The sequence below is a fragment of the Vipera berus genome (genome assembly GCF_964194415.1).
Source record: "Vipera berus genome assembly, chromosome: Z".
In the NCBI taxonomy this organism is placed as follows: domain Eukaryota; kingdom Metazoa; phylum Chordata; class Lepidosauria; order Squamata; family Viperidae; genus Vipera; species Vipera berus.
The window spans coordinates 53,712,966-53,725,322 of NC_138205.1; the positions used below are offsets into that span (position 1 = coordinate 53,712,966).

Consider the following 12,357-nt stretch of genomic DNA (forward strand, 5'->3'; position numbering starts at 1 on the left):
TGCAAAGTTTTTGGACATAATTCCCAGTGCCCTGATGACAATGGGTATCACTGTTACATGTTTCATCCATAATCGCGCAGTTTCGATGGCCAGGTCGCGGTATTTCATAATTTTTTTCAGTTCTTTTTCTTCGACTCTGGCATCTCCTGGTACAGTGATATCAATCAACTGTACGCTTCGGTTCTCTACAGCTGTGATATCTGGCATGTTGTGTTTCAAATGGCGATCTGTCTGTATTTGGAAGTCCCACAAGATCTTCACCCTCTCATTCTCGACAACTTTTTCCACCATATGTTCCCATAACTTTTCGGGCACAGGCAAGTCGTCTTTTTTACACAATGCCCAGTGGATTAGTTTAGCAACTCGGTCATGTCTAGCTTTGTAATCAGTTTGCATGATTTTGCTGCACTCACATATTAAATGTGAAACAGTTTCAACTTTGTTGTTGCAAAGTCGGCAATTTGGATTGTCAGTAGATTTTTGTATCTTCGCTTTCATGGCATTCGTTTGTAGTGCTTGTTCTTGAGCAGCCAGTATTAAGCCTTCTGTTTCTTTCTTGATGGTTCCCATCTTAAGCCATGCCCATGTCAAGTTGTTATCACATTTTCCTTCAATGTTTTTCAAATGTTGTCCATGCAAAGCTTTGGTTTTCCATCTATTTAATCTATCATCCAGCCATTTTTCCTTATATTCTGCCTGTTTCTGTTATTTTGATAATGCTCTCTGTTTTCACAGCCTGCAGCAATTTTTCTGTACTTTGATTCACATAGTCATTCAAACTTCATTTTTCTTCTTCTACAGTTTGGTGGATTTGCAGTAGCCCTCTGCCCCCTATTCTTCTTGGCAGGTACAATCTGTCGATGTCACTTCGTGCATGTTCAAAAGTTTACGCATTTTCCGGTCTAGGTGTTCCAATTCAGCCAATGTCCAGTTGATAATTCCAGCTGGGTAGTGTATAACTGGGACTGCCCATGTATTAATGGCTTTAATTATATTTCCAGCATTCAGCTTTGATTTTAGTATTTTGCAGACTCTTCTTATGTATTCCTTTTGTGTTGATTCTTTGACTTTTCCATTCAAGATGTTATCTACTTCCAATATGCCTAGGTGTTTGTAACCATCATCTTTTGCTAGTGCTTTCATAATACTTCCATTTCCCAGTTCTATTCCTTCTATTTTTCCCATTTTTCCTTGTTGCATGGATAATATAGCACATTTTCCAAGTCCAAAGTCCATTCTGATGTCGCTTCTAAACAGTTGAACTGTGTTGAGTATTGATTCAAGTTCAGTGTGGCTTTTCGCATACAGTTTTAAATCATCCATGTATAGTAGATGGTTTATCTTGCCATGCTGGTTTGAGATGTGGTATCCCAGTTTTGTGTTTGTAATATTATTGTCAATGGAATTAATGCGATGTTGAACAGTAGTGGTGAAAGTGAGTCCCCTTGGAAGATTCCTCGTCTGATGTTGATTTCACCAATGTTCTCCCCATTTGCTGTTAGAACTGTTTTCCATTTTTTTTTTTTTTTTTTTTATTGAAAAGTTTTAAAATACAGTTTTCCATTAGAAAAAAAAAAAAAAAAAAAAACCCTTCCCCCTCCCTCTACCCCCCCTACCTCCCCCCAACGTCCCTCCCTCCTGTTTTCCATTTTTGCATATTTGCTTTCAAAAATGTACAGATGTTTTTGCTAATGCCAAAGTTTTTCAAACATGCATTAATCCAACTGGGGGGGGTAATGAGTCAAATGCTTTCTTGTAATCAATCCATGCTATATTTAAATTTGTTTTTCGTTGTTTTGCATTTTTAAGTACCATTTTGTCAATGAGCAGCTGATCTTTTGTTCCTCTTGATTTTTTATAATTTCCTTTTTGTTCTGCTGGATACAAATTGTTTTCCATCAGATGATTGAATACTGAATTTGCCAGTATTCTTGTAAAAAGTTTGAACGTTGTTGGCAGACAATTAATTGGGCGGTAGTTGCTTGGTTCTGTGAGTAATTGGGTGGTAGTTGTTTGGTTCTGTGTTGTTGTTGTTGTTGTTGTTGTTGTTGTTGTTATTATTATTATTATTATTATTATTATTATTATTATTATTATTATTATTATTATTATTATTATACACAATAGCACTGGATTCACTCCTTTTAAGATAGCCAAGGGGCAGGATTTTGTATCTATCCCCAAGCTGCCCCAGGCTACACCACTGACCGCCTCCTTAAAAGAATGAATTACACAATGTTGAACTTGAATTACCAAAGACCCTTAGCACGTTCATCCAGTATTCCACTGCAGCCTCTTAAAACCAGAAATAACCTCAGCCCTAGGCCCGATGACAAAGCCACCTCCTGATCCCATTTTGATCGAAGGGGAGCAGCATTTCAAGGTGAAGGACATATTGGATTCTTGCACTCATTGGAGGAAAATTCAGTGTTTAGTGACCTGGAAGGATTTGCCTCCCTCTGAAACCAAATGGGTAGATTCCAAACACATTAAAGCATCCAAGAGGTTTCATGAAAAGTGCCTCAATAAACCTCACTGACCATCTAATTACTTATGCAATTGCATGTGTCTCTTCCTCCCCCCCTTTTTTTGTTTCCTCTACAGACTAACGTCTCTACCAAGGGGGCCAATATGTCAGTTTGCCATCTTCAGTTTGGTGCCTTGCTGGCATCCTGCCATCAAAGACTAGGGGAGGGAGGACATGGGAGGTCTGGAGACCAGTGGGCAATAAACATGTATGGGGACAGGATGGGACATAGGAAGGGGGGATGATAGCTTGACAAAGACCAGAAAGCCACACAACCAGTTTGTGCCAGTACTCAAGGCCACATACCCTGAGAATGGAATATGGATTGCCCCAAATATCTCAGCAAGTCTCAAAACACCTATGCATGTCTCAATTGGCTGAAGGTGAACTGGTCATGGAGGGAAGGCTGGGATGACAGGAAAAATGGATTAATCCTCTAGCAACTTTTAGTAAAAGAGCCTATCACTTCACACAAATTGAGTTGAGGGTCTTTCTTCCCGAAGGGATCTGACTGGGGCAAGTCTTTCAATTTAAATCATTTAGAAAACAGATCAGCCAAGTGATGATCAGAGCCAGAATACAATTGCAGGAGATTTAATTGATCTTCTCAATAACAAAGAAAATAAAATAAATTTGAAGACTATTTCTTGAAAGATCCATTGAAGGACCTTAATACTGAGAATCTAGTACCTGCAGCAAATTTTGTTTCATTTAACTTAGTAGCACAGACAATTAATCTCACAAATCTTACTTGCTTCTGACAGGAACCTCATCTCTAATTCTGATGCCTAAATCTCTCTGATTTATATCTTCAAGCATAAACCCTTCCCAAAGTATTTGGTAGGATTAGCCATAATTATTCCTGAGGTGATTGCCAGGTAGTTTTATTCCATTAAGTCTTGCTTAAATGTTTTTGTCAATATAATGTCATCATGATTAATAAACTATAGATTTCTTTTGATGATTGATTCTTGTATTAAAACAGCAACAATCCAAACCAGCTATATTATTGTCTCCAAGTACAGTGGTACCTTGGTACACAACTGCTTTGAAATTCATCGAATTTGGTCCCCAACACATTTTGAAAATTTTGTCCCAATACTCATCGTTTGTTTGGTACTCAAAGTACAAGCTAGAACTTGTCGATGTCAGCTGCCTTGTCACTCAATACATTATTCCTTATGGGAACAATTTGTTTGGTATTCATCATTTTCTGGTACTTATTGTGCCTCCCAGAACCAATTACTGATGAGTGCCAAGGTACCACTGTATGTTTTAATGCTTCTAAACATCTCTGAGCCACTCCAATCTTTAAAATATATTGATAGCATGTGGGTTTATTTGACTACATTACACTTTGACCATATTACCCTTACTGCTGTATAGCAAGAAATTTTAAGCCATGACCCTTGCTAACAAATGGGGAATGATTTTATATTGTAAAATTTGCCTTATTTTGATATTCATTCCTCAAATGCTTCTTTTGTTTCCCCAGATCTGGCAAAGTCCCTGAACTAGGCATGAGATGCAGATCTTGAGCTGCAGGCTCTCTTGATTTGGCTACAGGGAGGAGTAAGACAAAGTGACAACTCAGCATACTGCATCACATCATTTGTATCAGGTATCATCAAGACCTTGAAGTGATGTCAGCTCTAAAAGTAATTTCTTAATGAGAACATCAGAGTTGAAAGGGACCTTGGAGATCTTCTAGTCCAACCCACTGCACAAACAGACAAATGGCTATCCAGTCTCTTCTTAAAAGCCTCCAATGATGGAGCACCTACAACTTCCAAAAGCAAGCTGTTCCAGTGGTTGATTGTTCTCACTGTCAGGAGATTTCTCCTTAGTTAAGGTTGCTTCTCTCCTTGGTCAGTTTTCATCCATTGCTTCCCGTTTTGCCTTCTACTTAACATTGTTATAGAATGAGTGTAAATCAAGATTCTCCAATCTACTGTTTGTATTCTGCCATAAGCAAGAGTGATATGTAATTGAAGTTGGAAGATAAGAAAACATATTAGCAGGAGAAATTACTTATATAATTTTGGAATGGGGTATTTTCATAATTTGTGATGATGTCTGTCATCTTCAAAGATCTCTGCAGTGGAAGTCAAAAAGGAGAAAATGAGAAAAGAAGTCTTGCATCAATGGCAATTCATTTCCTTTTGTATATGTATCATGCTGTGTCATGCCTGTATAAATTAGGTGGTGTTTGTGATGTGAAGGTACAGAGGTTTGTTGTGAAAGCGCAGTGCTACTTTTTGTCAGGACCCACCCCAAACCACGTCTTAGGAAGACAAAACTCTTGGAGCCAAATCTTAGTCCAAAAGGAATCTTTACTATGACATGTTGGTTGTAGGAGGCGAGACAGGACTTAATATTTCCATGAAGTAAACCCTTATAAAGAGTTCCCGGTTTAACCCCCCTTAATCCCCATTTGGTCAGTCCCCCATCCTTCCTCTCGTATCATCCATCTCGTGGGAAAAAGGAAGTTAGGACCCTTTTGTTTATTGCTGTCTTCCGTGACAAAAACCAGATGCTAGCCCCCCCTTTTGTTTCCCCAGTTCAAAAGACTTCTCCTTTCCTTTGAAATGCCTATTGCCGGTTCAATACACATCTATCCTCTTCTCTTCGGGGGATGGCAGAATCCATGGGATATGTTTGAAACATTCCATTTATGAATATGATATAAATGGATTCTGACAGTCCGCTCTCCTTAGAAAAAAGATGTGTCCATCTGTAGGGGGAGAAAAGAAAAGAGAAGAAAAAAAACATGTGTAAATGTTAACTCGGTTTGTTTGGATATTCTGTATGAAATCTCTTAAGCAGCTTTGGTGCTTTAACGTGGTGTTTGCTGACCCATTCATTTTCTGAGGAGGGGAGGTGTTTCCAAGCCACTAGATATTGAGTTGTTCCATGATGTTTCCTGGAATCCAGAATTTCCTTCACCTCGAAATGTTGTTCTCCTTCCACCATGATGGGAGGTGGTGGTGGTGGAATTTTTGTTCGTAGGGGAGATTGTTGTTCTCTCTTTATTAGACTGCAGTGAAAGATTGGGTGTATTCGTCTAAGATTTTTAGGTAGTTCTAATTCAACTGTTACTGCGTTTATGATTCTTTTAATTGGAAAAGGTCCAATGTATTTTGGTCCTAGTTTTTTACAGGGTTGGAGAGACTTAAGGTATTTTGTAGACAGATATACCATCTCTCCCACCTTGAATGGTGTGGGATCGGATCTTTTCTTGTCTGCCTGTGTCTTGTGTGCTAATCTAGCCTCTGTTAATGCTTTTCTGACAATAGGCCAGGTGTATTGTAACTGAGCAATCCATTCCTTTAGTTCTGGAATTACCGGTTCTTTTGGAGTTAGATCAGGTATGGGGTTGAAGCTCTGGCCTGTGGCTACTTGAAAAGGAGTGTAACCTGTGCTGGAGTGAATTGCGTTGTTATATGCCACTTCTGCAAAAGGCAGCAGGTCTGTCCAATTGTTCTGCTGAAAATGTACATAACATCTTAAATATTGTTCAAGTACAGAGTTATCCCTTTCCGCTTGCCCGTTACCCTGAGGGTGATGACTAGATGTCAGTCCTTGGGTAGTTCCTAACAGAGATAAAAATTCCTTCCAGAATGCTGAGGTAAATTGCACCCCCCTGTCAGATATGATGCGTTGTGGTGCCCCATGCAATCTGTAAATATGTTGTACAAAAAGTTTTGCTAATGCTTTTGCAGTTGGAATTTTTGGGCAAGGTATGAAATGGACTTGCTTAGAGAACAGATCAGTAACAGTCCAGATAACGGTGTTTCCGTTGCTTTCTGGTAGTTCCACAATAAAATCCATGGCTATTTCTTTCCATGGGGCTAAGGGATTCGCCACTGGTTGTAACAGTCCTGGCGATTTCCCTTGGCCATTGCGCAAATTTGACAACTACCCACATAGCTTTCTATGTCCTTTTTCATAGATGGCCACCAAAATTGCCTTTTAGTTAAGTGTAAGGTTTTTACAAAGCCAAAGTGTCCTGCTGATTTTGTATCATGGCACAGTTGCATGAAATTGATTCTCTGTGTGGCCGGTATATATAGCTTCTCCCCCACCCATGGCAGTCCATCTTTAATTGTGCACACATGTTTGTTTTTCTGGAACCATTCATCACTTTCCAAAGATTTCCTGAATTCTATTCCAGTTTGGCTATCTACCTTCGGCTTCATTTTTTCCTGTGCCCTGGTGGTGACTGGTGCTGCCAGTTGTTGTTCCGGTACAAGTGGTTTAAAGTCAGTAACTCTTGTGCTGTTATATTGGGGCATGCGGGATAATGCATCTGCCAGGAAGTTCTTTCCCCCCGGTAAGTGTTTGAGAGTGAAATTGAATCGGTGAAAGTGTTGGGACCAGCGGGCTTGCTTAGGAGTGAGCTTCCTGGGCGTTTTTAGTGCTTCTAAATTTTTGTGGTCAGTCCAGACCTGGAAAGGTATTTTATTTCCTTCCAAAAATTGACGCCAAGTTAATAATGACCACCTTAATGAGAATGCTTCCTTCTCCCATATTGGCCATCGTTGTTCAGTTTCTGTAAGTTTCCTGGATGTATATGCGCAAGGTTGCAACGCCCCCTCATCATTTTCCTGTAGTAATACGGCTCCGACTGCTACGTCGCTCGCATCTGCCTGTATTACAAAAGGTTTGTTGGGATCTGGGTGTTTAAGTACAGGTTCCGCAGAAAAGAGTCTCTTTAGCCTCTCAAATGCTGCTTGACATTCCATTGACCATTTTAGAGGCTGGCTGGGTTTCACGGGTGACCCCCCCCTTCGTTTTCAACAAATTTGTGAGGGGCATGGCTATTTGGCCAAATGCGGGGATGAATTGGCAGTAGAAATTTGCAAACCCCAGGAAACTTTGCAATTGCTTCCATGTGCGGGGGGGTGCCCACTCTAGTACTGCCCTGACCTTCTCTGGGTCCATTTCGATGCCCTCTGGGGATATGCGATATCCCAGGTAGTCGATTTTTTCCTGATGGAATTCACACTTCGATAATTTAGCATATAAATGGGCAGCTCGCAATTTCTTCAGGACTGCTCTGACTAGTTTGATATGTTCCTCTTTGGTTTCTGTGAAGATAAGGATGTCATCGAGGTAAACTAGGACCCCCTTATATAGGTGCTCTCTCAGTACGTCATTAATTAATTGCATAAAGACTGCGGGGGCCCCTTGCAGTCCGAATGGCAATACTTTGAATTGATAGCACCCCATTGGGCAGTTGAATGCAGTTTTCCATTCGTCTCCTTCCTTAATCCTAATATGGTAGTATGCTTCCCTCAGGTCTAGTTTGGTAAAAATCTTTCCTTTCGATAGGTGGGATAGCATATCTTTCATTAGGGGAAGGGGGTACAGATTACATTCACTAATTGTATTTAGGTTTCGGTAATCTACGCACAAGCGAAAAGACACATCCTTCTTCTCCCTGAACAGAACCGGGGCGGCTACTTTGGGTTTGGCGGGCTCAATAAATCCTCTTTCTAAGTTTTTCTTTATGAATCTTTCCATTTCTGCCATTTCCCTTGGGCTCATGGCATACATCCTGGGTTTTGGGAGTTTTGCCCCAGGTTTGAATTCTATGGTGCAGTCTGTGGGGCGGTGGGGGGGGACCTCATCTGCTCTTTCCTCACTGAAAACCTCAGCCAGGTCCCTGTATTCCTCCGGTATCTCTGTTAGCCCCTTCTCTTTCCCCACTGCTGCTGTTTCCTCCCTCTGGGTTGGGGGAGTGTTTGGGGGTTTTACGTTTTCCTGTTCCCCTTTTGGGAAGTTGAGTTCTGCAGTCCTCCAGTTTATCCCGGGGTTCCATTTCTTCAGCCATTCCAGTCCTAAAATCATTGGGCATTCCATGCCTGGGGCCACTATAAACGTTATGTCTTCCTCATGGGACCCCAGGGACATGTGGAGTGGTAGAGTGGCTAGGGTAGCTGGTCCCCCCCTGCTATAGACCCGTCTAATTGACTGAAGGAGATTGGTTGTTTTAGCCTCCTCACTGGGATGCTCAGTTCCTCCACCAGCGTTGGGCTGATGAGGCAGCGGATGCAGCCAGAGTCTATCAGAGCTTTTATTTCATTGGCTTTTGGTGCAGAGGAAGCTAAGATAGTCACTGTCTTAAGTATGGGTGGAAGAGGTCCACTTACCAAAGGTTCTCCCTCTGAGCTGTCTTCCGAGGTGTCCACCGCCCCTGCAGTGTAGGCCGGAGTCCAATCCCAGGTTTTGGCAGGAATTGTGGACTCTACAGCCTCTGTCCCCTTCATGGAAGATTCTTTTGGGTTGCCTTGAGACTTCCCCAGCTTTTTGGAAGATGGTGCCTCTGTTTTGCGTGGAGGGGCTTTCAAACGACATTCTGCAGCACGGTGGCCCTGTCTCCCGCAATTGAAACATCCCTTTGATTTTTTAGCCGTGGCCGGTGGGTTTTCCCCCTCACGTGTTTGCTCGAGTGGCGGGTGGCCCCATGGTTTTCCTCTGCGTTGTCTCTTCAATAGGTCTATTTCCACTTCCCCTGCCAGGACATACCAGTCATCAAGATGGTAGGGGTCTCCCCGAGGCAGGCAAGCGTCATACAGGTCGTAGTTTAGACCGTCTTTGAAATGGCTGAGGAGGATGTCTTCTGGCCAGTTCAGCTTGCTGGCGATGGCTCGGAATTCTTGGGTATATTCGGCCACTGTTCTCCTGCCCTGCCTCACCGTCTTGATTCTCTCCCGGGCCTTCCGGTCAGCCAAAGGGTCCTCGAATCGTCGCCTCAAGGATGACATGAATCGATTGAAGTCGTTGAGTTCTGGGGTGTTGGAGTCATGCAGGTTCACCACCCAGTCTGCAGCCGTCCCGTCCAGGGCAGATTGCACAATTCGGATGCGTGTTTTGTCACTGGGGATGTCCCGTCCGTACTCTTCCATGTAGCTGAGGACTTGGGTTAGGAAAAATCCCAGTCGTGATGGCTCCCCCTTGAATTTTGCTTCCAGGGGTGGGAATCTTTGGCTGGATCGTTGTCTGTGCCGCAGAGTGTATCGCTCCTCATCTCGATCCCCATCTGTGGGTCTGGGGGGGGTACCGCTGAGTCAGCGGCTCCTGTTCCATTGGACGGCCCTGGGGTTTCAGGTGTTGGATCCCTTCCGTTACCCCTCCAGTTGCGACCCCAGGTGTTGTGGTTTCCAGCTCTCTCCTCCCTTAGTGAGCTCAGGGTTGTTTTCATCAAGTCAATAGCTTTTTCCAGAATCCGCTCTTCCTCACTGGCATGCAGGGAGTTCTCCATCTCTTGTTTCCATTCCGGTTGGTGGTCGCTCCGTCTCAGGGTCACTTCTCTCGAAGCCTTTTCCCACTCATTTTTCCTTCCAACGCCCATCGACCACCGGGGTTTTTGTTCGTGCTGCTCCGCCGTTTCCTCCCAGGAGGAATATGATGCTTCAGCTTCCCAATGTTTCTGGGAGTTCGGCTGGGAGGAAGGCTCCTTCTCCATGGGGCTTCCTTCCCTTCTTGCTTCATCGTCAGACATCATATTTATTTGCAAAGTCCCCCGGTAAGGTTCTTCTTCCCGGGTTGACTTTCAGTGCAAGTCCTGTCTAATGTCAGGACCCACCCCAAACCACGTCTTAGGAAGACAAAACTCTTGGAGCCAAATCTTAGTCCAAAAGGAATCTTTACTATGACATGCTGGTTGTAGGAGGCGAGACAGGACTTAATATTTCCACGAAGTAAACCCTTATAAAGAGTTCCCGGTTTAACCCCCCTTAATCCCCATTTGGTCAGTCCCCCATCCTTCCTCTCGTATCATCCATCTCGTGGGAAAAAGGAAGTTAGGACCCTTTTGTTTATTGCTGTCTTCCATGACAAAAACCAGATGCTAGCCCCCCCTTTTGTTTCCCCAGTTCAAAAGGCTTCTCCTTTCCTTTGAAATGCCTATTGCCGGTTCAATACACATCTATCCTCTTCTCTTCGGGAGATGGCAGAATCCATGGGATATGTTTGAAACATTCCATTTATGAATATGATATAAATGGATTCTGACACTTTTGCTATTTTGTTGGATGCATTGGATTCTGTCAATGCCTCTAGACATCTTCCTCTTTATTTTTGAAAACAAATCTTAAAACTTTGCTGGAAGAGAAAAAGAAATAATTAAACATTCTAACTAAATTAAAGGGAGAAAATCTTTCACTGATTTTGTTTTCAGAATAAAATGCTTTCAAATCTTCTAGATATTTTTGGATATTGGGTATGAATATACCCATGGCAAATATGGACATTATTAAGTAAGATGTTCAGTTATGTATGTCTACTTGAAAAAGTGTGTGTTTTATATTTCTCATGCATTTCAGTTGTATTATCCTGGTGGTGTACCACACACAGTGACATTACATTGAAGAATTAATTATCATTCCTCATTATCTGTGCTATAGAATGTTAACAAAAAATAGCAATGTTGATTTTAATTCACTACATATTTATGCTTAAAATATTCAGTGCACCACAAATAATAATATTCTATTTTGAGCAGTAGCATCTGGGGTGTGATGGGTGAGCTTTCAGAAAAAGTCAAAATAATGGTTTTGATCCTATCTCTTTTTTGTGTTGTTGTTGTTAGTTGCGAAGTCGTGTCTGATCCATCGCAACCCCATGGACAACTTTCCTCCAGGCCTTCCTGTCCTCTACCATTTTCTGGAGTCCATTTAGGCTCACGCCTACTTCAGTGACTCCATCCAGCCACCTCATTCTCCGTTGTCCCATTCTTCTCTTGCCCTCAACCTTTCCCAGCATTAGGCTCTTCTCCAGTGAGTCCTTCCTTCTTATTAGGTGGCCAAAGTATTTGAGTTTCAGCTTCAGGATCTGGCCTTCTAAAGAGCACTCAGGGTTGATCTCCTCTAGGGCTGACCAGTTTGATCACTTTGCAGTCCAAGGGACTCACAATTCTCCAGCACCATAGTTCAAAGGCTTCAATTCTTTGACACTCAGCTTTTCTTATGGTCTATACATTGCATACATTGCAACTGGGAAGACCATAGCATTGACTATATGCACTTTTGTTGGCAGAGTGATGTCTCTGATCTTTAGTGTGCTGTCTAGATTTGCCATGGCTTTCCTCCCCAGGAGCAAGCATCTTTTAGTTTCTTGGCTGCAGTGATCTTGGAGCCCAGGAACATAAAATCTGTCACTACCACCATTTCTTCCCCATCCCTTTTTTGTGTGTGCATGCAATTATCTAAGTGACAATAAAGCAAGTCTCAATTTATAAATTGGCAACTGAACCATATCAAATATTTCAAGAATTATGGGACCACAAATATAATTTGATGACTAAAATCAAACAGATAGCTTAATTTACTATTGTGACACATGCTGAAGACAGCTCAGATTATTTAAGTTAAATAATGGAATAACTGAATAATAGAGTTAGAAGGGACCTTGGAGGTTTTTTATTCCAACCCCTGCTCAAGCAGAAGAACATACCATCTCAAACAAATGGTTGTCCAGTCTCTTTTTTAAAAACCTCCAGTGATGGAGCACCCACAATTTTTGGAGGCAAGCAGTTCCACTGGTTCATTGTTCTCACTGTCAGGAAATTTCTCCTTAGTTCTAGGTTGTTTCTGATAGTCAAATTTGGCTCTAGGTTCTTCCTTGGTTTACCTTCCCAATAAGCAACCAATTTAGAAAATCATTTAAAAGCAATTTATTAGGGTGCCTTGATAATGTGGGACCTACTTATAAAAAGGAGAACCTCAAGATCCATCTTACATTCCCTTTTATAGTTAACACAAAAAAATGCAAAAGGAAAGTTGTTTGGACAGGATAAAAATAACCTCTCCTTTGCACAGTAAAGC

At 42.1% G+C, this 12,357-nt stretch overlaps 1 protein-coding gene across 1 annotated transcript in view; it reads left to right on the plus strand.

The window, feature by feature from the left end:
- Window positions 1–12,357, plus strand: part of LOC308678396 (transmembrane protease serine 11E-like) — a 67,142-nt gene that overhangs the window by 18,775 nt on the left and 36,010 nt on the right. The window contains exon 2 of the mRNA XM_081345554.1: window positions 4,023–4,148. The gene's annotated coding sequence lies outside the window, so the exon portion shown is untranslated. The remainder of the gene's footprint in view (window positions 1–4,022; window positions 4,149–12,357) is intronic.